This window comes from Choloepus didactylus, chromosome 4 (assembly GCF_015220235.1).
Source record: "Choloepus didactylus isolate mChoDid1 chromosome 4, mChoDid1.pri, whole genome shotgun sequence".
NCBI lineage: Eukaryota > Metazoa > Chordata > Mammalia > Pilosa > Megalonychidae > Choloepus > Choloepus didactylus.
In genome coordinates this window covers 90,982,406-90,996,304 of record NC_051310.1, presented here as the reverse complement: position 1 = coordinate 90,996,304, position 13,899 = coordinate 90,982,406, and the positions used below count along the sequence as shown (strand labels likewise).

Genomic DNA, 13,899 nt, shown 5'->3' with positions numbered 1-13,899 from the left:
TCTAGGCTCCCACTGCTAAACAGCTTGGCTCTTAAACTCCTTATAGTTGTGGAAGACTCGAAGTGTTTTTCCTAATCCTGGGGCTAGAGGCTCAGCCTGAGACAACCTTCCCACTGAGGTTGTGTTGAATGGCTGCCCCATGCATGTGCTGTTGCCAAGTCCTGCTGGGAGGGGGCAACGCAGTGTTGATGCCTTGAGAGGTTTCTCTGCACCTTCCCTCCAAAGAGTTCAGAGCACCCGGAGCTGAGATCTTCCATTTGTGTCTATAAGAAGGTAGGTAATGTATGCTCTTCTTTAACGAGAAGAAGAGCAGATGCCAAAAGAGGGCAAGCAATTGTGCCTTAAGTCAGAAGTCTGGTGTGACAGTAGAAGATTCTCAATCTCTTCATCCACAGAATTTCCATATCTGGGGTGAAGCCACAAATGGACACGTATATGTGCATGCACCACACATATTGTAGATCTATCAGAAGAATATTTGAAGTAATACATCTCTGGGCACACACCCATACAGTTGGGAGAAGCGTGGCCCAAGGTCTACAAAGATCAGGGTGGGAAAGAAGGAAACTATAGAATTGAAATTTAAATTTCATGAGATTCAATCTCTGTTTTTATTTGTATGCCCTTCTGTATGTATGTGTATATATATATATATATATATATATATATATATATATATATATACCATATCCAGTAATAAATTGACATGAAGAGTGAAACAAAACAAAAAAGACTGAGATTCTGGTTCCATTGCACTTACTATTATTAACTTGAGCAAATCACTGCCTCTGTTTCAGCAAAGGCGTCCACATCTGGAGGTGGTCTAGGTAACTTCTAAGGTTCCTTCTAATCCTGTGTGCTCATAAGCTACAGCTTTAGTATTAATGCTCTCCTTTTAAGTCCTGGATACTGATGAAGTTTGGATTTAAGAAGCCGGAGTGTGTACAGTTATAGGTCAAGGCTGGTCTCTCAAGGGAGAACTAGGACATCAGATGGCATCTGGAGGAAATGTAGGCTCAAGCACCAAAGAATCATGCCTAGTGAGAGATCACATGGGACCAGACAGAGAGGTGAAAAACAGATGCAAAATACAGCATTCTCAACTCAGGACAGCCAAGTGGAGAAAGTGAGGGGAGAGGGTGGGGAAGGAAGGAAGAGAAGATAGAACTGGGGAAGAGTTTCCCAAGGCAGCCTGCCATTTCTAAAGCTCTGGTGGCCTCCTGTATATGGGGGGAGGGGAGGGGTGGGAAGCTATTAGAAGTCCCCAGCAGCTGGAGGGGGCAGGCCAGAGGAATGTAAATTCCAGGAAGCAGGGCTAGCTAAGTCGTTCTGGAAAGCAAAGCTATTCAACTAGTTTATAGCGAAACCATTTATTTTTATGGTCTTGGAGATAAGATATATTAGGAGAGGGCTTTGGACCTTTCCTCCTACATTTAGGTAGGGTGCTTAGAAGTACTTCAGGAAATGCCTGAAGATTCTCAATCTCTTCATCCATAGAATTTCCATATCTGGGGTGAAGCCACAAATGGACACATATATGTGTGTGTGAGATTTCATCAACCCCATATGATCAGGGCATGATCTACTGGCCTGTGTTTGTGTCTGTCAATGTACACCCAATGCATGAGCATTTCCATGCACATATGTTTGTTTAAACCTTCTCCCTTCAGATGTATGGATATGTGTAGTATATATTTTAGGTAGCTAATATTGATGCACATCCCAAATGTGTGAAATCCCCAAACCTTCTGTGACAAGGGCAGCAATGATTTCAAAGAGTGTAGCTGTGGCTGCTGTGAGTACTTCTGAGGTCATGTTCAAGATAATGGCCACCCCTAGCTGATGCTCCCCTCAGCCATGGCAGAGCAGGTTAGAAGAGACAAAGCTTGCTGGGGCATCTGGGAAACCAGGAGACTTTCGAAGAGGTGAAGAAGGCATCTGCTAAGCCTTTTATTTTTATCTTAATGCACATGGAGGCTCTTCTATGTGTTCAGACATGTAATCAAGAAAGATTAAAGTTGAATAAATAAAAAATAATGGTGCTTACCATCCATGGTAATCTTTATGACAAAATCCCTTCTCATTAACATCTGTTGCAAAACCTTGGGTTTTTACAACTCCTCAGAAAGTCACTGCCTTCTCATCTGCTTGAGAAGATTCTGATTCAGCTCATACAGTTTAGCACAAGCAGGAGAAACTTGAATCCTTCCAGTGGTTCTAGAAGTGCCTTGCCTGTCAATCCATGTTTGTCTACCTTTTCTGGGTTTCAGTGGTTTTTGTCTGGAATATCAGTTACTTTGTCTCCTCTGTACCTTGTCATAGTTGTATGAAGATAGGCGTTTTGAACCTCTTGGAGGACTGCAGGTTTCTTGTGTATTCTTTTGAATCCAACAGCTGCCACTTTTTCTGTGCAGTGAGCCACGGAAGATTGAGAACCTTCTAGAGCTCAGCTGAGTTTCTCTTTAACCCAGAGCATTGGGCTCCCCTGACATCAGGGAAGTTGGAGTCACGCAGTGGAAATGAGCAAACACAATTCCTTGTTCAGGAAAGGCTGGTTCAGAAGAGAAGGGACGATTGTGTATGAGTGGGGAAAGCAGGTATGGGAATGGAGGTCCATGGAGAAGGATCCTCTGCAGTGGAGGATCTTCTCCCCACAGAGGGAATTGGAGCCAGCAGCCACTCCACTTCCAACACAGGTTCCACTTCTGGAAATGAGGGTTGCTGCACTCTGAGACTTAAATGAGACAGATGGTTTTTGGGCTTTTAGGTAGGAGACTGTGAGCAGAGACAATCTCCTAATTGATTTACCTTCTCATTAACATCTGTTGCAAAACCTTGGGTTTTTACAACTCCTGCTGCTTTTGCTTCCCTCTTTTTCCATCCTTTCCTCTTAAGCCACCCATAGTGCGGTCGCAGTTAATTCGTCTGGGGGGGGGGTGGCGGCCGGTTGCTAAGTCCTAGGCTCTCAGGATTGCTAGGAGGGTACCGGCAGCGGGGGCTCTTTCCCGGAGGCGAGGGCGAGGCGGGGGACTTGGCCAGGTCCCCGGCGGAGGCGTGCAAAGTATGGAGGGCGGCGAGAAAGGAACAGGCGGGACACGTTTCTTTTTAGGGTGAAGAAACCAAGAGAGTTTATTAGGGGAGAGTGCAAGCTTATAACGGGCGGTTTAGAGGGCGGGGTAGCTGTAGAGGTTAAAGGCTTGGATTGGTTCTGAGAGGGCGCGGAGGTTGTCTTTGGTTGTTGGGTGTTGCACAATGATTGGTGCATGCGCACTGGCAGTAGGGGACGTTGCATTGTAACGGAGGGGTTGAGTGGTTAGACGAGGGAGGCGGTCTTACCCGGCAAGCTTCCTCCAACGGTTGGTTTTGGGTGAGGAATTGGGGCCTGCCTCCGGCCTCATCTTCTCAGGCCCGGGGGGCTGCGGAGGGCGCTGTCACCCGTACCCACTACCCTCCCCAGGGGTGGATCCGGTCCCCCGGCCCAGGCCCGCCAGGTTGAAGCACGTAATCAGTATCCCGCAATTCCCCCTTCTTTTCTAATTAAAGGAAGAAGCTTACCGGAGAGGTCCGCTAAGGGATGAGGGAAGGGGGAGGCCGGGGAGGGGAAAAGGGGTTGACGGTGGCTCAGCGAGGCTGGAGCTCGGCGTTGGTGTGGCGCCCGGGCGCTCGACAGGGGCCTTGCTGCTTGCGGGATGGACGAGGGTGGGGGGTTTAAAGTTGAAGGTTCAGAGAAGCTGGAGCTCGAGGTTGGTGCGATGTTCAGGTGATCGAGAAGGGCCTCGCGGTCGGCGGGTTGACCGGTGGCGGTGAGGTCGCGGAGGGTTGGTTGTCATCTCGGAGTAGGGAGCGTCAGAGGTGGCGAGTCGCTGGTACTGGACTTGCACGAACGAGGAAAAAATAGCATCCGTTTGTTTCCTTACAAGCTGGACAATTCTGCGGATAATGCAGGGTCCTAAGGTGAGAGCTAGAATAATCATTAGTAGGGGGCCGAGGAGGGGGAGGAGGTAAGGGAGGAGGGGGGTAAAGATGTGGGACCAATAGCTGGTGGCTTCACGGTCTCTTTTGCGTTGTTCCAGTCCCTCTCGGACCTTCTTTAGGCTGTCCTCGGCGAGACCTGTGGAATTGGCATATACACAGCACTCTTCTCCTAGGGCGGCGCAAAGGCCTCCTTCTTTGAGGAGGAGAAGGTCGAGACCTCGGCGGTTTTGGAGCACTACCTCAGAGAGGGAATTGACAGAATTTTTAAGATGGGAAATAGCGTCTTGTAGGTGACGAATGTCCTCGTCAACAGCCGCCCGGAGGTGAGTTAGGGCGGAGCCTTGACTGGCTAATGCAGCGATTCCGGTGCCAGCGCCTGCAAGACCTAGGAGGGAGGCAATCGTGAGGACGGTGATGGGTTCTCGCTTTTGCAGAGGGGCAGGAACTGCAGTTCTTTCCAGGCGGAGGAAGAAGTCTTCCTCGCTGTGGTATAGGACCCTAGGGATAAGGACAATTAGGAGGCAAGTTTCATTAGTTGTATTGAGGGTTTGCACGTTAAGGCAGGGGGTAAGTCCTGTAGAGGAGCAGAGCCATTGAGAGGAGTTGTGAGGAATAAGAAATTTGGCAGGGCTGCTGGGAGATGAGTAGTTGGCACAAGCTGTGAGGTTGGGAGAGTTACTTGAGCGAGGGCGGATGCACTTTCCTGTAAAGGAGACTGAATGAAAGGTTAGGGGGACGGCAGAGGTATTCCAATTGCATTCCGAGGGGCTGTCTTCTGCATTTTCTGAAAAGGAGAGGTTGGAGGCGACTGGCTCATACAGGGAGGAGGAGGTGCAGAGGCAAAGCCAGCAGGAGGAGGTAAGATTGGGGTTGGAGGAATTCACTGAGGTGAAGGCTGCTTGGATAAGGCCGAGGAGGGGAGAGGAGTAACGAGAGGGTGGCAGAAAAGGTTGGGGTGGTGGAGTTGGCGATGCACTGTTTGCAGCTGAGGTACGGCTGGAGAGCTGTGGAAAAAGGGGGTGAATGACTTGGTTGGGACCTATGCCAGAGGGTGTTTTTAATGCAGTATTTTGGCATGGTTGGCTTGCAGCCTCCTTCTTTATGAGAATAAGTGATCCTCGGTCGGCTCCTTTCTCATAGATTCTGAAGCCCCAAGTTCGACCGAGTAACCAGGAGGGATCAGTGGGGAGCTGCACTGTAAGATTAAGATGTGTGCAGGATTCCTCGCTTTCTTGGCCGAGCCAGTTAACTGTAGGGAGTTTGCACCCTGTAGGGGCCCACTTTAAGGTAAGGTATTGATCAGGAACAGGAGGCTTCCAATTAGTGGCTAATGTTTCACACCCCCAGTATGCACAGTAGTACTCGTTGGGGGAATTGCAGTACGATTTTCCAGGATTTGAGGATGGGCACATGTAATATTGGGCCTGGGGATCACTTACCTTTTGAGCGCAGGTTTCTTCGACTCTGGAGACAAAGGTGGCAAAAGGCTCATTTGGCTCTTGGAGGAGCTTGGTGAATTTGGTAGGCCGACAGGCGGAACAGTTGGCAAATGCTCGCAAGGCGATTCCCCGAAGGATAGGCCAAAAGGTGGCAGGTACGTTAATATAAGCAGATGCATTTATAAACGCTCCCGTGCCTAAGTAGGCTTCGGGGTGATGATAGACTCCAGTGGCTGCGTCTTGCTCGCTTTGCTTAGCTGCTTCCGCCTGGAAGTGAGCACGCCAATCAATAAACTGGCCGGGGTTAAGAATGGAACGGGCAAGCGAGGCCCAGTCTTGGGGGAGGCAAAAGTCCATGGCGAGATCCTGCAGTATTTGGGAAGCGTATGGGCTACCTAACCCGTCCTCCTTGACGGCCCTGCGAAGCTGCTTGATAGTATCTGAGTCAATGGGATACCAGTCGTACGGTTTCTGAGGTGTGGGGGTAAGGTTAAGAGGAAAGCAGCGAAAAGCACGAGAGAAAGGAGGACGCGCTTGCAGAGGGCCTGGCACAGGGGTGGGGGCAGGGGCAGCGTTGCCCCAAGGGTTGCCTTGAGGTGTAGAAGGCAGCCAGGGGTTGTTAGTCGGCAGGGTGGGAGGAGCGGCGGCAGCTGTCGGTAGCGGCTCCGAGGGGGAGCTCGCCTAAGGGGGAGGCGGAAGTGGGAGGCCCCAAGCGTCGCGAGACAGCGGCGCGGTGGGAGTGGCTAAGGCATAAGATGGTGGACTAGCCCCGTCCTGTGAAAGGGCGGGGCCCAAGGCATAAGATGGCGGACTAACTCCGCCCTGTGAAAGGGCGGGGTAAAACGCATGCGGTTTCCGGCCCGGCTTAGGGCTGACGTCATCACTAGAGCACTTCCTCCCCTCAGTGGAAGAAGAAGGAGGAAGTTCGCCATTTTGGAGAGGCTTAGTATTGCTTTGTTTACGGGGGGCGACTTCGAGCGTGTTGTTAATTTGCTCGACTAAGGATTCTGTGTCCGAATCGTGGTCTACATTAGTATCGCTGTCTGAATCTGTTGACTGGGTTGATAGGGCCTCCTTGGATTTAATGGGGCCTCGATCAGGGGGGAGGGAGCCTTGAAGGCAGGAGCGGACGGTTATTAAGGTGGGGAGCAAGCCGGGAGGGAAGCGCTTGTTCTCATGTTCCATGGCGTTGGTGACCCGATCAATAAGGCGATCATAAGTGACGGGGTCCCAAAGGTGGCAAGTGGTGAGCCATGGGTTAAAGGGCAGCAGGAGGTCCCAGTATACTTGCAGCTGCCGGACAGACACCTTACAGCGATGTGTGTCTAGGAGACCCGCCAGAGCGCGAACTTGGGGTGCTTGGCGTGCAGATAGACGATTACCCATAGCGGAGTGAGAAAAGAAAAAAAAGAGGGGGGTTGATTATTGAGTAAAGAAAATGAGGTAAACCGTGGTCGCGAGGCCGAAGGAGACGGCGAGAATAGAAGGCAGGAGCCTCTAGTAGCGAGAGCAGTTTGGGGGGGCGGTCGCAAAGAGGCACACCGCGCCAAACAAAGAAACAAAGACACAAAGGACCACAGCAAAGTAATGGAGGGGAAGAGGGAGAGCCACTGGAGTAAGAGTGTTAGGAGGAATGGGGGGACATAGGAAGAGAAGACGAAAGGTAGTCGGGGGCAAAAGCTAGGTTAATGCGGGAAAGGAAGAGTGGCCCGGGCGCGGAGCGGCGTGGGAGAGGCGGCTCCAGACGTGGAGCGGCGAGGGAGAGGTGGCTCCGCGGGGCGGCGAGGGAGAGGCGGCCCTTACTTTGCAGGCGAGGAGAAGGGGAGCTGGAGAGGCGTCCGGGCGAGCGGGTGGTTTCACTGGACCGCTGCGTGGAGAGGACTTTGAATCCCAGGGTCGGCTTTTAATCCCAGGCCCGGCTAGCTCAGTCGGTAGAGCATGAGACTCTTAATCTCAGGGTCGTGGGTTCGAGCCCCACGTTGGGCGCCAGTTGCGGTCGCAGTTGATTCGTCTGGGGGGGGGGTGGCGGCGGCGGCCGGTTGCTAAGTCCTAGGCTCTCAGGATTGCTAGGAGGGTACCGGCGGCGGGGGCTCTTTCCCGGAGGCGAGGGCGAGGCGGGGGACTTGGCCAGGTCCCTGGCGGAGGCGTGCAAAGTATGGAGGGCAGCGAGAAAGGAACAGGCGGGACACGTTTCTTTTTAGGGTGAAGAAACCAAGAGAGTTTATTAGGGGAGAGTGCAAGCTTATAACGGGCGGTTTAGAGGGCGGGGTAGCTGTAGAGGTTAAAGGCTTGGATTGGTTCTGAGAGGGCGCGGAGGTTGTCTTTGGTTGTTGGGTGTTGCACAATGATTGGTGCATGCGCACTGGCAGTAGGGGACGTTGCATTGTAACGGAGGGGTTGAGTGGTTAGACGAGGGAGGCGGTCTTACCCGGCAAGCTTCCTCCAACGGTTGGTTTTGGGTGAGGAATTGGGGCCTGCCTCCGGCCTCACCTTCTCAGGCCCGGGGGGCTGTGGAGGGCGCTGTCACCCGTACCCACTACCCTCCCCAGGGGTGGATCCGGTCCCCCGGCCCAGGCCCGCCAGGTTGAAGCACGTAATCAGTATCCCGCACCATAGCTTTAGGAATGGTTGGGGTACAGCCTTGGGGAGTGATTGAATTTAGCCAGAAAGACAAGACCCTAGACATTGCACGTTAGGTGCTCAATCTCAGATCTGAGGTCTTCAAACTTTAATGCCTCTAAAAGAATTTTGAAAAACCATGTATGCCTCTCACACATTTAGTTGTCATCCAAAATCTTCAAAATAATTTTAAACAGTTGCAAACTATGCCATTTCCAGAACATTGTAAATATTGATATTATAAAAATAAATACATCACCCCTTTAATGCATCTAATGAACTTTAAATGCCAGAGCAATTTGATACATCATCTATTAAACACATGAACAAGCCCTTAAACTGTCAGTTTTACATGATTCCTTTTTTCTTCTTGAATTTATATTTTCATTCCACTTACCCCACAGAATTTTAATGTATTTTTATGCATGAAAGCCTTTTATTGGTCACTCCATCATAATTTACTACAGTAAAAATACATATAAAGACTTAAATTTAATTTTTAATGTCCAATGGTCATAAGTTTGTAGATGATAAAAGTTCTTCTGAATTGAGTTATCATTACAATTATTAGTAATACATGGAGACATACAGTTGATCAAAGCAATGTGAATGTATTACAACTTTTGATGAACATGAAAGATAAAAAGTAAAATATTTCTGGAAATGCATCTTTAAGTTTTTCAATTAGTCCCCATATTCATTAATGGATATTATTTATTACTAAAGTAAAGAAGGCACAGTATGAGTTCTATTCTTATTTTTCATTTTTATAGATGTAAGAACTGAGAAATGTTATTACATAAACAGATAGGAAAGGAAGGAGTTTTGTTATAGCAATATCACTGAATTCTTTAAATTATTACCTAGTCATTTGCCTAAAATTATATATTGGTCTTTTGTCAAAAATTATTTTAAATCATCTCTCAGCTGATAATTTTTTTAGGTTTCTCTTTCAGTCTTTATAAAAAGTAATTGGGAACTACCAGCATTGCAAAAAGATTTGTTTCCCAGTCATTAGGGACATTTATTGTTTTTTTACATCTACACCAGTATTTCACAGAGTTCCTTCATTTGTAGTCTGTAGGTTTTTACTCCTGAGATTTAGAATGAGAGAGCCGGCTGCCTTTCTTTTTGCGTGTGAGCAATTGGGACAGGGGATTGCTGGACCAGAGGAGGTCCTTGAATCAATTGTAGAAAAATCTATATATGGGAGTCGATCTGCAAAACCCTTGAAAGTTATCTTGTGTACACATTGGAAAGTGGATGCTGGGATCTATTAAACTGCAAAGAGATTTAAGACCTCATCCTATGGAATGTGGCTCTCACTGTTTGGGTTGCATGAGAATCACCTGGGGTACATGTGCAAAGTGCACTTCCCTATTGATCATAGCCAAAGACTGGAAATGACCCAAATACCTATCAGTGGGAGACCGACGGAATCAACTGGCATAGCTACATAGTGGAGTCCTATACAGCTATACAATAAATGAGTGAGCCCCAGGATACAGTAAATGAAAAAAACAAAACAAAACAAACTATACAGCAGGTATGGGATATTACCTTTTATCTAAGAAAATGAGGGAAATGATTATAAATCCATATTTTCCGATATTAAAAATAATGAAAGAATAAACTAAAAACAAAATTGGCTAACTATGAGGGAGGGGGAGAATCAGAGGGGAGGGAGTGGGCAGGAACTAAACTTTACTTGATGTACTTTGCTTTGTAGTTTTGACTTTGGAGCCAGGTAACTTTCTACATAATTATAAAACAACATTAAATCAAATGGAAAAGAAAATGCAAAGAAATTCCTAAAAATAAAGAGCAAAATGAAATAAAAGTCTGTGTATTAATTTAGTGGTTTCACCACACTGACAGGAATTATTTCAAGTGGCTGTATGTTCCTAGTAGGTATATCCTAAGGATAAAAAGATTGTAGGCTGTTTACAGTAATCATTGTTAGTAAAAATATTTGAGCTGTTATTTTGAAATGCTCTCTTTCTACTATATATATTACATATATTAGGATAAAGCAAATAAGTAACATTAATGTTGTAGGAATCAAAATTTTCAGCATAAGAGAAAAAAATACAAATATAAAATCAAAGAAATATAAACCCCGTTATCCTAAATTTGAGTTGGAAAAATCAATATGAGTCCCATGGTGTACTTTCTTGTAAAAAACAGTTCTTCCAAAGCTATTTCCACTGAAAAGACCTAGAAATAATGACCATCCCAGGATCAATGAGCACTCTTAACACACTGTACTGTGGTCTCTAAATCCATTGCCCACAAAAAGGATCCAGAGCTTCTTGGAGGAATGGCTGATTCCAGGTCTGGGGTAGTAACTATATAAAATGAGCCTAGAATATTTTTCATGCTGGAAAGCAAGGATGTTATCAAGTAATGCTGGGATTATGGGAGAGGCTTCCATTGACCAAAGATGGGATATTGAGTTTCAAAGGAATAATGACTTCAATAGATTGAAACCTTTCAAATGTGTTAAAATCAACCAAGCAAAACAAAAACAAAAACAAAAACAAAAACAAAAAACAAAATAAGAGTTCAAATTTCTTCTCAAAAACAAAACAATCTTCTCAATAGTGACCTTTGGAGGATGCTAGTGAACCAATTCATTATTCTGAAAACTGGTAAATAAAGGGAAAGAATCAAGCATTTATCCTGCATTTCCTGTGTTGACTGTACTTCAAGATAACCAAATAATCAATGGTAGAAAAGTTTTCCTTTATAGAAGATTTCCAGCTAATATGAAGAGGGAATGCTAGAATTAGAATTTCACCTCTTTGCAGCCACTAATGAAGTAATGCATCTGTGCAATGGTCATCAATGGCTGCTAAAATCACTAGGAGAAAGGGAACTTTATAATGGATGATCCCAGTGGTCGATCTTAACATCACATAAAAGTGAGACAACCAGATACCATTTGCCTCCTGTTGTGATGCAGAAGGAGGTCCCTACACCGTCTATGAATCCGGGTCAGATCAGGACCCTCGCTCATGATCAAGTATGAGCAGGTAGCTATCTGATCACAGAAAATGCAGCCAGTAAAGGAATATGTGAAATGATACCACAAGTATATAGTAAGCGAAACCCAAATGTGAGTAATTCTAGGGGCAAATGACCCACTTTCTTCAATCAAGAAAAGGGGAGGATCCTAACTAAGAAGCTAAAAACATATCACTAAATGCAATGTATAGCTCTTTTGGATCACACTTTTGGAAAGCATTTTAGATGATGGAAAAATTTAACACTGAATGGTATTTGATATTATTAAAGGATTATTGGTATTTTGGTTATCTTACAACATAACAAAAAGAAACATTATTTTTGTTTCTGTGTTTTTTTAAAAAAGGTTTCTGGTTCTTCTACCCCTTTGAGTTGAGCTGAGTGGTCATCAAACTTTCTTTGTAAAGGGCCAGAAAGAAAATATTTTAGGCTTTGTGGGTGGTCTCTGTTGCATCTACTGAACCCTGTCATTTTAGTGTGAAAGTAGCCATCGACAATTTGGAAACGAATAGACATGGCTGTGTGCCAGTCAAACTTTATTTAGGGAAACAAGTGGACAGGCCATAGTTTGCTGATCCCTGGTCTAATTCATTGGGTCTGGGGTAAAACCTAGGAATCTGCATTTTTAACAAGTGTGCCAAGCACTTAATGGTCAGGCAAGCATCCCTGGGAGGTAATTATAGTTGTCAGTCCCTATTTTGGATGAGAAGACTGAAGCTTAGGCAAGAGAAGTGATTTGCCCAGGGATCCACAGTCAGAAGGTGGCAGGGCTGAGTTTCTCCAGTAAAATCCAGGCTGCCATGCCCTGTCTCTGTCACACTCAGTCCCAGGAAAATGCTAAAGAGGAATAGGGAGGGGAGGCTGAGGACAGCACAGGTGGAGGGAGAAGGAGTATTTCTGTACGGTGCATACCTAACTCAGCAGTCTCTGTTAGAACAGGGGAGAAGACAAAAGGAGGAAGAAACTGAGTAATAATGCACATGTAAAGCCCAACAAATAAAAAGGGGCGTCTAGGGCATAACGTCAACTTCCCTACCTGGGTCTGAAATCTAAGGTTGCCAGATTTAACAAATAAAAACACGGGATACTTAGTTAAATTTGAATTTTAGGTAAATGAATAATTTTTTTTTGTATAAGCATGCACCATACCATATTTGGAACATAATTATAATAAAGAAGTATTCATTTTACCTGAAATTCAAATTTAACTGCGCATTCTGTATTTTCTCTGGCAGCCCTACTGAAGTATGAAATACCTGAAATCAGTGAAAGCATTTAGCAAAATATTGCTAGGCAAGGGGTCAAGGGCACCCCTGCCAAGGGACAACAAATATCACCAGGAAGCTGTTCAGAGAGAAGGTACAGAGGTCACAGAGACTGGGCTTCCCTGACCTGGCTAGATTTTGAGACCTTTTGACCTTCGCCTACAATTCCTTGGTCTGCCGTTGAACTTGGGGCAGATCTAAAGCTTGAGTCAACAAGGTACCTCTGGTGTCGCTACGTGAAATCTGGAATGATTCAGAACTCATCTGGCTGCACGAAAAGGGAATTTTATGGGCATAGTGGTACCTGCACTCTGTTATAGCATGATCCCCTAAATATACCAGGTGTGATTGTTTTCCTGAGAAACAGACTCAACGATGCCAATAGCAGGATTGCCCTCTCACATTAGCATGGTTATTCAAAGGAACAAAGATTCCAGTAAATTCAAGTCAGGGGCAAAAATGGGAACATATCCTAGGATCTTATGATCTCCAAATCCTCCACACTGAAGTCTGAACAACCCAAGCATCCTGACCCCCAACTAAAGAGCCCATAAGCACTTCCAACCTCTCAGCGTTTCCCAATTCCCACCCTCCTTGTCTGTGTTTGTGTGTGAGAGGGCAGAGGATGGCTGTCGTTGGCCTGGTGGAAGGAGGTTATCATCCAAGCTAGGCATCGGCAACCCAAAGATCTGTTTCCCTCCAACTACTTATTTTATTTCCAGGATCATTTCTCGGGTTCTTTGCTGTGTCTTATTATTATATGACTCCTGTTTCAAGGCTCAGCCTTAATCCTTAATGTATCTCTTTGAGAACTTGGATCATTAGCTAATATTTTTCACACACCTAATCTGTGAAATGGGCATCATAGGTGTTTCCTTCACATAGGATGGGAGAGAGGATTAATGAGGAATGTATGTAACACACAAGGGCTGGTACTCAGTGTATATTAGATTTATGTTTATCATTAAGATGATTATTTCAACCCATTGCTTGCCTGTCTAGCTTTTATCAAGGGGATATTTGTCAGTAATTTTTTACTGGAAAGATATTTGCTTACTAGCTTTTCCAGGCTGGGTGGCAAAATGATGTAGGTGACCCCAGAGGAAAATCAGCTGAGTCTTGAAGGCTTTTCATGGGAAATATGGAAAGTCCAGGAGATGAGGTTTGTTATGCTGTACATGAGGACAAAGTAAACAGTCATTGTACTTTAGGGGTATATCTTTAGCACTGAATGATGTTCAGTGTGTTTTACATACATAATCTCACCTTAGGAAGGATGGTTGTTAAACTTCTATTTTGAAGATGAGGAAATTGTAGCTCAAGAGGTTAAGAGCTTGTCAAAAGTCACATCTGAACCAAGGACTTCCGATGTATTTTTCTTTTTGTTATGCCAGAGGCCTCTTGAAATATTTTGGGCCACATCTGGAAGAATGCAGTATAAATTTCTTCCACTTCAGTGGTGCTGCCCAGTGAAAATCTTGATACAATACTCCTTAACGAGCCTCTGTGTTTAATATTTTTCTGACACTTTTCTGCCCAAACATCACAGTTTATACCCATCACACTGGATTTCT

At 45.8% G+C, this 13,899-nt stretch overlaps 1 protein-coding gene and 1 non-coding gene across 6 annotated transcripts in view; both read left to right on the top strand.

The window, feature by feature from the left end:
* Positions 1-13,899, top strand: part of NTRK3 (neurotrophic receptor tyrosine kinase 3) — a 358,606-nt gene that overhangs the window by 334,078 nt on the left and 10,629 nt on the right. The window lies entirely within an intron of this gene.
* On the top strand, positions 7,328-7,400 carry TRNAK-CUU. The gene has a single exon. It is a non-coding gene; the product is annotated as a tRNA-Lys (tRNA).